This window comes from Ranitomeya imitator, chromosome 1 (genome assembly GCF_032444005.1).
Source record: "Ranitomeya imitator isolate aRanImi1 chromosome 1, aRanImi1.pri, whole genome shotgun sequence".
Taxonomy (NCBI): Eukaryota; Metazoa; Chordata; class Amphibia; order Anura; family Dendrobatidae; genus Ranitomeya; species Ranitomeya imitator.
Window position 1 is genome coordinate 146424148 of NC_091282.1, and position 13646 is coordinate 146437793.

Sequence of the window (13646 nt, forward strand, 5' to 3'; positions counted from 1 at the left end):
AGATTCTTGCCTACCATAGTAGCCTTCAAAAAGAACCTGAAGACTCACCTCTTCCAACAAGCCTACAACCTGCAGTGATCCTCAACCTACTGAACAGCCACACAACCAGCTCTACCCTCTCCTAGTGTATCCTCACCCATCCCCTGCAGACTGTGAGCCCTCGCGGGCAGGGTCCTCTCTCATTCTGTACCTGCTAGTGCCTTGTTTTTTGCTCATGTTTATTGTACTTGTGCTATAAAAATGTATAATAATAATAATAGCATGCACACATATAAGGCACAGAACACTCACCATGACCTACGTACAACTGGATTTGACAACTCATTTGTCGCAGGATCATGTGATACAAACTCACACAAACACGAGATAAATGAGAATATCCATATAATACTAAAACCTTAGTCTGGCTGGTAACCGCTACACATCCTATAGGCTTATAAACAAATATACAAAAACTATATATTTTCCATCATGGTTAGAAACCAACATATAAAATCCAGGTAGGCCGATGATTATATCATGCATACAAGGAAAATTATCACATCACAAAATGTGGCCAATGAAACGTCCCACATCTAGTGACACAATTGCTCTTTTTTTAATAAATATCACTGAAAGAAGTGAGCAGGCCATTTCAATATTTCAGCGCCCTATTTCTGCAATCCTATTATACCAGCTATGTCCTTCAGAAATATCGCGCAAATGTAAAACAGGCCAGACGAGATTGCAATTTCATGTGACATTTTATGCAGCAGATGCGGTCATTGTTGGTGACAGTGCAAAAGAAGCAAGGAGCAAACAACACTTTTATGTCATAATTAGACCACGGAACAATAACAAAGACCCTATAGGATATGTGAGACCGCTGTGACATACATAATAATATAAGACTGGCATATCAGTACATACCTTCTACTATATAATTGTCTAAGGGTCACTTCCGTCTGTCCTTCTGTCTGTCTGTCACGGATATTCATTGGTCGCGGCCTCTGTCTGTCATGGAAATCCAAGTCGCTGATTGGTCGCGGCAAAACAGCCACGACCAATCAGCGACGAGCACAGTCCGGAAGAAAATGGCCACTCCTTACTCCCCGCAGTCAGTGCCCGGCGCCCGCATACTCCCCTCCAGTCACCGCTCACACAGGGTTAATGCCGGTGGTAACGGACCGCGTTATGCCGCGGGTAACGCACTACGTAACTGCTGCTATTAACCCTGTGTGTCCCCAACTTTTTACTATTGATGCTACCTATGCGGCATCAATAGTAAAAAAAATGTAATTTTAAAAATAATAAAAAAACAAAAAACCTGCTATTCTCACCCTCCGTAGTCCGCCGAGCCACACGCGCTGCTGCCATCTTCCGTTCCCGGCGATGCATTGAGAAATCATCCAGAAGACTTAGCGGTCTCTGGGTAATTTTGCAATGCATCCTGTGAACGGAAGATGGCGGCAGCTGTGCGCGTATCGCTGGAGCTTCGCTGGATCCCAGGGGTGAGTATATAACTATTTTTTATTTTAATTATTTTTTTAGCAGGGATATGGTGCGCACACTGCTGTATGGTACATGGGCTGTGTTAGATACCGCGTGGCTGCTATATACTACATAGGCAGTGCTATATACTATGTGGGCAGTGTTATATACTACGTGGGCAGTGTTATATACTACGTGGGCAGTGTTATATACTACGTGGCTGTGCTATATACTACATGGGCTATGTTCTATACTGCGTGCTATATACTACATGGCCACTGTTATATACTGTGTGGGCAGTGTTATATACTACGTGGGCAGTGTTATATACTACGTGGCTGTGCTATATACTACGTGGGCTATGTTCTATACTGCGTGCTATATACTACGTGGCCACTGTTATATACTGCGTGGGCTGTGTTATATACTATGTGGCTGCTATATACTGCATGGGCTGTGCTATATATTACGTGGCCAGTGTTATATACTGCGTGGCCTGTTTTATATACTACGTCGCCCGTGTTATATACTGCGTGGCTGCTATATACTGCGTGGGCTGTGTTATATATTACGTGGCTGTGTTATATACTGCGTGGCCACTGTTATATATTGCATGGCCTGTATTAACGCATCGGGTATTCTACAATATGTATGTATATAGCAGCCATATAGTATATAGCACAGGCCACGTAGTATTTGTCTGCTATATACTACATGGCTCCTATATACTACGTGGCCTCTGCTATATACTATGTGGCTGCTATGTACATACATAAATACATATTCTAGAATACCCGATGCGTTAGAATCGGGCCACCATCTAGTCATTAATAATTAGGCCTTTTAGACTGATATTCAACTTCACCAAAAATAGGTCTATAAAATGGGCCATTATTGTGCACTAGTGCTATAGTGCATATATGTACGCAGCATACCCAGAATAGAGGCAATGGTCTCCGCACATACAGTGTGCACTGCTGCTCCTCTCCTCCTATTCACACAGCAAGCAGGAAATCACACGTTACCCTGTTTAACCCTGTACAGTGTTAATGCCTTATTATTAAATGTCCATATGCTTCATTGTGCCACAGCATATGTGCTTACCAGGCTTCACTTAATACAAAGGCCCAAGTGTTACATCTTTAGGTCTGTTCCCTCGTCTTTGGGGATATGTGTTAAAATGAAATGTGAATATATTCCGCTAAATCCACCTCTTGCATCAATCCCAGTTTAAACAATGGGGTGGGTTTGTAGATGGGTGAAGAGGGCAGGTTTAGGATTACAGTAAGGCTGAATCGTATAAAAGAGACCCTGGCTGTTTTGTGCAGGGACAACGTATAAAATGTCGAGAAATGTGAGCGTCTGTTTAATGAAACACGATGCATTAGTATCATGATTGTAGCAGTGCTCAGGGCCTGCTTTACTGTAACACTTCCATACAATTCATGTTACCTATTTATGGAGGTTAAGGAACAATAATTACATTTACAGAACATGCCACTCTCAGTCTGTATAGCTATGCCTCATGTAATTCCAATGTAGCAGTGCTGAGAGTGTTAGTGTCATAAAGAGGTTTGTCACATGGCACAGCCCTTCAAAGACTTAAAGGGACTCTGTCACCTGAATTTGGCGGGACTGGTTTTGGGTCATATGGGCGGAGTTTTCAGGTGTTTGATTCACCCTTTCCTTACCCGCTGGCTGCATGCTGGCTGCAATATTGGATTGAAGTTCATTCTCTGTCCTCCATAGTACACGCCTGCGCAAAGCAATCTTGCCTTGTGCAGGCATGTACGATGGAGGACAGAGAATGAACTTCAATCCAATATTGCAGCCAGCATGCAGCCAGCGGGTAAGGAAAGGGTGAATCAAACACCTGAAAACTCCGCCCATATGACCCAAAACCAGTCCCGCCAAATTCAGGTGACAGGTTCCCTTTAAGAAACAGATAAAAGACTGTCATATTGACACATGTACACACAAATACACACATTCATACACACATACATACATTCTCAGTCGGACACACAAATACACACATTCATATCCGCACACATACATTCACACACAAATACACACATTCATATACACATACATACATTCACACACACATTCATACACACACACACATTCACACACAAATACACACATTCATATACACACATACATTCACACACACATTCATACACACACACACACATACACATTCATACACACATTCATATACACACACATACATTCACAGACACAAATACACACAATCATATACACATACACATACATTCACACACACATAAATACACACATTCATATACACACACATACACTCACACACACATAAATACACACATTCATATACACACACATACATTCACACACAAATACACACATTCATGTACACACATACATTCACACACAAATACACACATTCATGTACACACATACATTCACACACAAATACACACATTCATATACACACACATACATTCACACACACAAATACACGCATTCATATACAGGCACACATACATTCACACACACAAATACACGCATTCATACACACACATACATTCATGCACACAAATACACACATTCATATACACATACATTCACACACACAAATACACATTCATACACACACATACATGCACACACAAATACACACATTCATACACACACATACATTCACACACAAATACACACATTCATATACACATACATACACAAAAATACACACATTTATACACACACGTACATTCACACACAAATACACACATTCATACACACACAAACATTCGCACACACAAATACACACATTCATACACACACATACATTCACACACACAAATACACACATACATTCACACAAACAAATACACACATACATTCACACAAACAAATACACACATTCATATACACATACACATACATTCACACACACAAATACACACATTCATACACACACATACATTCGCACACACAAATACACACATTCATACACACATACATTCACACACACAAATACACACATTCATACACATACATACATTCACACACACAAATACACGCATTCATACACACACATACATTCATGCACACAAATACACACATTCATATACACATACATTCACACACACAAATACACATTCATACACACACATACATGCACACACAAATACACACATTCATACACACACATACATTCACACACAAATACACACATTCATATACACATACATACACAAAAATACACACATTTATACACACACGTACATTCACACACAAATACACACATTCATACACACACAAACATTCGCACACACAAATACACACATTCATGCACACACATACATTCACACACACAAATACACACATACATTCACACAAACAAATACACACATACATTCACACAAACAAATACACACATTCATATACACATACACATACATTCACACACACAAATACACACATTCATACACACACATACATTCGCACACACAAATACACACATTCATACACACATACATTCACACACACAAATACACACATTCATACACATACATACATTCACACACACAAATACAAACACTCATAGACACACACATACATTCACACACACAAATACACATTCATATACCCACATACATTCACACACAAATACACACATTCATACACACACATACATTCACACACACAAATACACACATTCATATACACATACATTCACACACACAAATACACACATTCATACACACACATACATTCACACCCACAAATACACACATACGTTCACACACACAAATACACACATTCATACACACATACATTCACACACACAAATACACACATTCATACACACACATACATTCGCACACACAAATAAACACATTCATACACACTCATACATTCGCACACACAAATACACACATTCATATACACACACATACATTCACACACACAAATACACACATACATACACACATATACATTCGCAAACACAAATACACACATTTATATACACACACATACATTCACACACACAAATACACACATTCATATAAACACACATACAGACACACACACAAATACACACATTCATACACACACATACATTCGCACACACAAATACACACATTCATACACACATACATTCGCACACACAAATACACACATTCATACACACATACATTCACACACACAAATACACACATTCATATACACACACACATACTTTCACACACACAAATACACACATTCATATACACACACATACATTTGCACACACAAATACACACATTCATATACACACACATACATTTACACACACAAATGCACACATTCATATAAACACACACATACATTCGCACACACAAATATACACATTCATATACAAGACACATTCGCACACACAAATGCACACATTCATATACACAAACACATTTTCACACACAAATACACACATTCATATACACACACATACATTCCCACACATAAATGCACACATTCATATACACACACATACATTCACACACACAAATACACACATTCATATACACACACATACATTCACACACATAAATACACACATTCATATACACACATACATTCACACAGATAAATACACACATTCATATACACACACATACATTCACACACAAATACACACATTCATATAACACACATACAATCACACACGCAGATGCACACATTCATACACACAAATAAGCACAAATACATTCACACACATACACATACATTCACACACACACACAAATACACACATTCATCTACACACATACATTCACACACACAAATACACACATATTCACACATATTCACACACATACAAGTATACATACACGCTGACTCATTCTCACACACATACATAGTTATACACACTCAGTCTTGAGCACACACATACACAAAAAAAATCACATATACAGAAAGACATACACACAAAAAAACACATAGGTGCACATACACTCACATGCACATGCATACAAACACAAACTCCCATTCAAACATACATATGCATGCACACATTCAAACAAAGAGACACAAAGACACACGCATATACATATACACACTCACACACAATCCTACAAACACAAACTCCCATAAACACACACACACACACACACACACACACACATACACATACACACGATCACACACACATTAATAACCTTATCAATAGGTTGGTTTATGTGAATGAGATAAAATGATAATTGCGTTATCAGAATAGAATGACCCACTTAATTAAAGACTTATCCTAAGATCACTCACAAGATCACTCACATAAGAAAAGTACTGTATATCTTCTATTTTACACCAGTGAGTAAAGCCCGAGTTCACATTACAATTTCCACAATGTATGTATAACAGAAATACACCACACAGTCACCGGCATCATGTGCACTCATTATAACTACTGCAATCTGTAAACAGCCAAATAAAAAAAATCTATCTATTTTGCTAAATAAATAGGTCTTCTATGAAAATCCACAGTGAGCAGTTGCAATATTGCACACATTTACACAAAAGAGGCTGTAAGAAATGTCCCATTGTATGAGCTTTTGTTTGATTCTGAGTAGGCCCAAAGCCTGGAGTCTGCATATGAATCAAAACATAAGGAGAGGTTATATCTCCATATATACTGGGGAAAAATACCAGCGCTTGTATAAAATGGATTTAATGTCGTTTTCTCTTTAACCACAAAATGGATTAGGCGTGGAAAAGATCGAGATGCTAAACGCAACAACCACATAGACCAGCATGTGTAACAGACAATCAGAACATTACCAAATGAGAGCGCCTACTCATAAGGCAGCCAGAAACAAGGTTCTTAATCATCTGACATAAATATCAGTCATCATTACTTGTAATCAAGACATCTATGATACTCAAAGGATCAGTCCAAAGCCCTTCCATTTTTTTCAAGGATCCATTTTTCGATTCTGATTTGATAGTTGACTATTATTATCTATTATAAAATGAATTTATTGGGGTTCAAAATTTTTCACAATTTATCATTTATAGATCGCACATCCTCAGACCTTTTTTATATTATTATTACCAATAGTCGTTTCTTATATAAAATGTATTGTTAGATGATTCACATTGGACTGTATGTCTACATCAGTTACAATTTTGGTATCTATAACTCGCCTAGTCAATGGGGGGACATCCAGCTATCCCAGGAATACCCTGATCAGTTGTCCTGTATCACACACACAAGGCACACACTCATTCATTTCTGAGGCTCACAATATCTACATGATATCGCTCTAACAATGCCCATGATGCCAAGGCCCATAATGATTAAGCAGCCGCTACTAAGCCTATACATTCAATCAGAATCCACTAAAAATATACAGGCCATGTCTTAGATTGTTTGTGTTCATTATGTGTTGTGTATACATATATATATATATATATTTATATATTTACTTTTTTGGTATTATTATTACTATTATATTTTCTTTCTAAGATTGCCAAGGGTAATTTACTGCCAAGGCCAAGAATTTACAAAGACGTGCACATCAATCAGAACAACCTACTATTTTGCCTATAGCGTGTTGGGTAATTTAGTAACAGTATTGTGTATATATATAGATATAGATATATAAATTCATTTTTATCTCTGTAGTTTTAAAATCACTCCAGCTCATCACACATGCACAATCTCTGTAAAGATCATTAAGGATGAATCGTTGAATCGTAGAAATGAAGAAATTACTATTAGAACTTTTGTACACTATCTTAAGAAGGCACGATGGTAACAATGGTCGCTTTAAATCTGACAATCAGATTAATATCAGATCAAGTTTAATGAAATCAAATTCCACAAGGCCAGATATCATGTAATAGGAATAAATCTAGTAAGCATCTATTTTATGGCACCTCATGATGTCCACATTATTGTTTCTATCCACGTAATGCTTTTAAACTTTTATCAAAGACAATGCAATGAAAATAGAAATGTGCAGTAAGATAACAAGAATGGGAGCTGGGATGAGATGTTTGCCTCCATCCTGCATCTGACTACATCACAATATGCTGCATGGTTCCCCAGAGCTGTTAGAGCTGGGGCCTCATTATTCTTTAGGGTGCAGGACACATTATTCGTTTTTTCTTCTTCTTTTTTCATTTTTTGAATAACATAAAGAGACATTACCTAATGAACTCTTTTGCTTCAAATGATAATGGGATTTTGGTTCTTTGATCAATCCAAAGGCAGCATTTGTTCCCCTTTTGGCCTCATTTTGCTACCCAAAGACTTTAATAAATAGACCCCATGTTGTCATAATTGTGTGTCTTCTAGTTTGGTTTCCCAGCACTTGAATATGCGGGCTACATGCAGGATAATTTATTATGACAACATGCTATAATATGCATTGCATGTGTGAGTCTATAAGTCTATACACCGAGATGTTAGTGATTAGAGCTACATATATATTTCCTAACAGCTCTGTGTAATATACTGTATATATATATATATATATAATAGCTGGGTGTAGGCTTTGAGGCCTATACCTTGTAAATTGTATATACATGTCACACAGATAAAAAAAAGATCCATGACCTAAAAAATCTGCTAGTAAAACACCCACATGCATCATTTCATTAATTGTTCAACAGAATTGTAAGTAAGGCAGACTCATCATTTATTGAATACAACTTTCTACAATCCTGGTGAAATCTAAAACTTTCCAGCCCAACACAATAGGCCATTACATCATAAATATACACCAGGAAATAAGGCAGGGCTACGATTATATTATTATTATTATTATTATTTTTTTTTTTTTTTTTTTTTTTTTTTGGTGTCATTTATTTTATTTAAGTTCTTTGGATAAAATAAGTCTTACATCTTCCCTTTCTTGTGACTTTACGTAAGCAGTATATGATATATGTGTTATCTATTTTATTATTATTATTATTATTATATTAGTGTCATTTACGTTATCAGAATACGTTAGATAAAATAAATCTTACATCTTCATGTTCTTGTGACTTTACGTTTGTAGTGTATGATATATGTGTTATCTGTTTTACTATTATTATTCCTATATTAGTGTCATTTACTTTATCGAGGTTCTTTGGATAAAATAAGTCTTACGTCTTCCTTCTCTTGTGACTTTATGTTAGTATTATATGATATAGGTGTTATCTATTTTATTTTTTGTATTATTATTATTCCTATATTGGTGTCATTTACGTTGAGGTACTTTGGATAAAATAAGTCTTACGTCTTCCTTTTCTTGTGACTTTATGTTAGTATTATATGATATATGTGTTATCTATTTTATTTTTTGTATTATTATTATTCCTATATTGGTGTCATTTACGTTGAGGTACTTTGGATAAGATAAGTCTTACGTCTTCCTTTTCTTGTGACTTTATGTTAGTATTATATGATATATGTGTTATCTATTTTATTTTTTGTATTATTATTATTCCTATATTGGTGTCATTTACTTTATCAGAGTACGTTGGATAAAATAAGTCTTACGTCTTCCTTCTCTTGTGACTTTACGTTATTAGTGTATGATATATGTGTTATCTATTTGATAATTGGCTGTAATTGCAGATACTGGTATTTTCCACGTTAGCAATGCCTTGTGACACTAACACAGCAGGTTTAGGATTCTTTGTATTCGTTCCTTGGTTTGGAACCATCCATGTTCATGGACATTTACGATTACTAATATTTTCCTGTGCTGTTTTTTTTTGCTATTATAGATGCATAATCTCAGCTTCTTGATGGTTATTAGGCAAACAAAAAGCAGACAGTGTGCTGCTGCTAAACAGTTGGTGCTCTCATTGGGGAGCCTGCAGATGGCTGTGGGTGGGAAATGCCTGCACTTTCTTAAGCTTTAAGATGAGTGTGGTGTTGGAGCACTTGCTGTGTGTCACCTCCCCACCCCCCTCCTGCAAGGCTGTCTGTCACAGGCTGCCGGGGCATGGCATTGCCACTTGCCCCCCGAGCGTGGGAATAGGAGCGTCCAGCCGTTCACATCTCTCCAGCATTCCGTTTAACCGAATCAATTAGGCAGGGCAGACCTCCCCCATTTTTTTTCTATCTCCTCCCCCTTTCCATTTTTTGTCATTTGTGTCTATGTCCTAATTATTTTAGTTTTGGATGCCAGAGCTGTTTCCTGGATAGATCTGTCCAGGCTTACACAACAACAAGGGCGAAGAAGAGCAGCCAAGGAGCACACGTGGCTTCTTTTTTGGCTTAAACGTCACTTTCATTTCCAATGCTGGAAGCAAAGTAAGACGGGGCATGGAAGTAAAGTAAGACGGGACAATTTTTTAACGCTGTGACAAGGGAGGAAAAAAAGAACCCTTCTTTTCACATCTTTACGCTCCAGTGAGTCCCTCAAGGAGACCCCCTCACAAGACACAGGCATGTGTCCTTTTATCTTCTATAGAATAAGGACATCTTCAGCCAGCATGTATATTTTCATACTCTTTATCTAGTTTATTTATTAGGAATATATTAGAACCAAACATGGAATTAGTGGAAAGAAACCCGAGAAAGGTCTGGTACAAAATGAAAATACAGAAAGTCAAGGGACAAGCTGGCTGCATATAAAAAAGAACACATCATTATGTAATATCTCCTAGAATAATATGGTTTCAGATAAAAAGCCACAACTTGCGCTGCCTATATATTTAATATATAGGGGTGTTTATAGGACCATGCAGTATAGCACTAAATAAAGAACTTGTGCATTAACCCCATGATATTAGGAGGCACAGAATTCATTTAATAACATATGAACCTACTCTATATAGAAGACATTGCAGCTTTTCCATAAAACCTCTCCATATTGTCTGCCAATAAAAAGGTCGCCGAGCAAAACAACAATGCATCAAAAGTTGCATATACATTACCATCCATTTCCATGAAGTCTTTTCTAATAAAACCAGGTCCTCGGCGTTAATAATTATGACACACAATACTCCAATCATGAGGTCTATATAAAATCTACACAGTTATAGGTCCTTTTCATATATGTACCTGGATCAGTCCTTTCCCATAAGTCCTTTTGGGGATTATAGGATCCTATGTAAATCGATGTTTTGGAAGGAGTTTTTACTTTCGGTTATCTAGCTTTATGAAAACCGATAAACTCATACAGCTAGATAACCAAAGATAACAACCACTTCTCGTTTACAGGTCCAGACTGGAAAACCACATTTCCTGGGCTCAACGCCTGGTACCAATGATCCTCTGGACAAACACATCGCTCATTGCCTGGAATCAGCTCCATAACCAACCATAGGGATCTGTTGCCATCAAAGTTTATACCCAACTTTCCTCCTGGTGAGTTATTCCTTTTGTGATGATCACCAAATATATGCAGCAGAGATGAGAAACCTCCAGCAGCAGCTCCCAAGGTGCAAGGAGCAGCCTCCATCCCTTTCCAGGCCTCTATTTGCATTGTAAATTGCTTCATACTCCCATAAAAGCCCTATGAAGATGTAAAGGCTTGTGCTCTGCGCAGCTCAGACCTCCACAGCAACAAAATCCCAATCCAGTCCAAAGTGACAAGATGATTCAATGGTCTGATCCTGATCCTCCCGTCTCATGCATGCCAGGGCTTTTCCTCTTCCCCAACTGGTGGCAGCTGGATGGCAAACATCTCATGTATGGTGTGTGTTTAGGGGGGCAGCTCCTTGCAGGATTCGCATGAAGAAGAACGAGATGCAGTGTTGCTGCCTTGCTGCTGCTGCTGCTGCCGCTGCTGCCACCGGTCTGAAAAAGGAGAAAAGGGCCATCATTGGAGGGAGGGGGTGGAGAGGGCTTTTCATTTGCCAAAAAATGTGGACCAGCCCGGCAAGGTTAAAGGTCCCGGACAGCAGGAGACCAAGGTAATGATGATGTCATGAAGCGGAGAGAAGAACGGAGAGCTCAAGTACGCGGCTATTGATATGCACGAGTGATCAGCACTCGCCTTCAGCACCACCATCGCATGGACAGCTCCCAGATCTTTCATACACAGCTATGTATTATACTCATAAACCTGCTGCCATCACCAGTGCGGGGCCCTCCACACCAAGAAGCCGGGCACAGCATCCCACAGCTACAGTCGTGGCCAAAAGTTTTGAGACTGACACAAATTTTGGATTTGACACACTTTGCCTCTTCAGCGCTTTTAGATCTTTTAGTCAGACGTTTCTCTGGTTAGTACAATTATCAGCATTTCCTATGTTTTTACACTTTTATTGACACATACATCAAGTTTATGCAAAGACTCAATATTTACAGTGTTGACCCTTATTTTTCAAGACTTTTGCCGTTTGCCATGACAGCTGGATATCAGATCCTGGGACAAATCCTGACTGATGGCCGCCCATTCTTGTCTAATCAGCGCTTGGCGTTTATCACAATTTCTGTGTAAAACCTGATGTACCGTATTTGTCAATAAAGTCTAAAACTTAAGAAATCCTGATAATTATTCTTCAGGAACCAGAAAAATGTCCAACTAAAAGATCTAAAAATACTGAAGCAGCAAATTTCGTGAAAAAAAAACCAAAAATTTATGTCAGTCTCAAAACTTTTGGTCAAAATCTATTGATATCTAAGGCCCCATCTCCAGCATCTCTCCTCTGTGCAGTGAGAATGGGAGGCTTGTTGTTTTTGCTTAAAGCAAGGCCTTGTTTGATTCAGACTGGGAATCATTGCTGTGAGCCGCAGTGAGTCAGTGGGTAATCACAACACCACCTTCCCATGGGTTTACACATAGCACTATGCTCTACCATGATTGACCAGGTGGGCAAAATTTAATTTCTGTACCAATGCCAAATCGAAAGAGAGAACCAGAATTAGAAAACATAGATGGGTGCCTAGAAATAAGAGGATAGCTATGGCAGTAACTATAAATGTTCCATTATGGAAGCTCCTATAGTATAATAATTCACAAATCCAATATATTAGTACAGTCAATTCAATGGAACATGGTCTCACAGCAGCTATGTAGACCAAATATCTATCTATCTATCTATCTATCTATCTATCTATCTATCTATCTATCTATCTATCTATCTATCTATCTATCTATCTATCTATCTACCGCTATCTATCTATTATCTATCTATCTATCTATCTATCTATCTATCTATCTATCTATCTATCTATCTACCGCTATCTATCTATTATCTATCTA

General features: G+C 38.0%; 1 long non-coding RNA gene across 1 annotated transcript in view; it reads right to left on the bottom strand.

The window, feature by feature from the left end:
* Window positions 1-10929: 10929 nt before the first annotated feature.
* LOC138664613 (uncharacterized) overlaps window positions 10930-13646 on the bottom strand; it is a 6780-nt gene continuing 4063 nt past the window's right edge. The window contains exon 3 of the long non-coding RNA XR_011318370.1: window positions 10930-12235. This is a non-coding gene — a long non-coding RNA (uncharacterized lncRNA). The remainder of the gene's footprint in view (window positions 12236-13646) is intronic.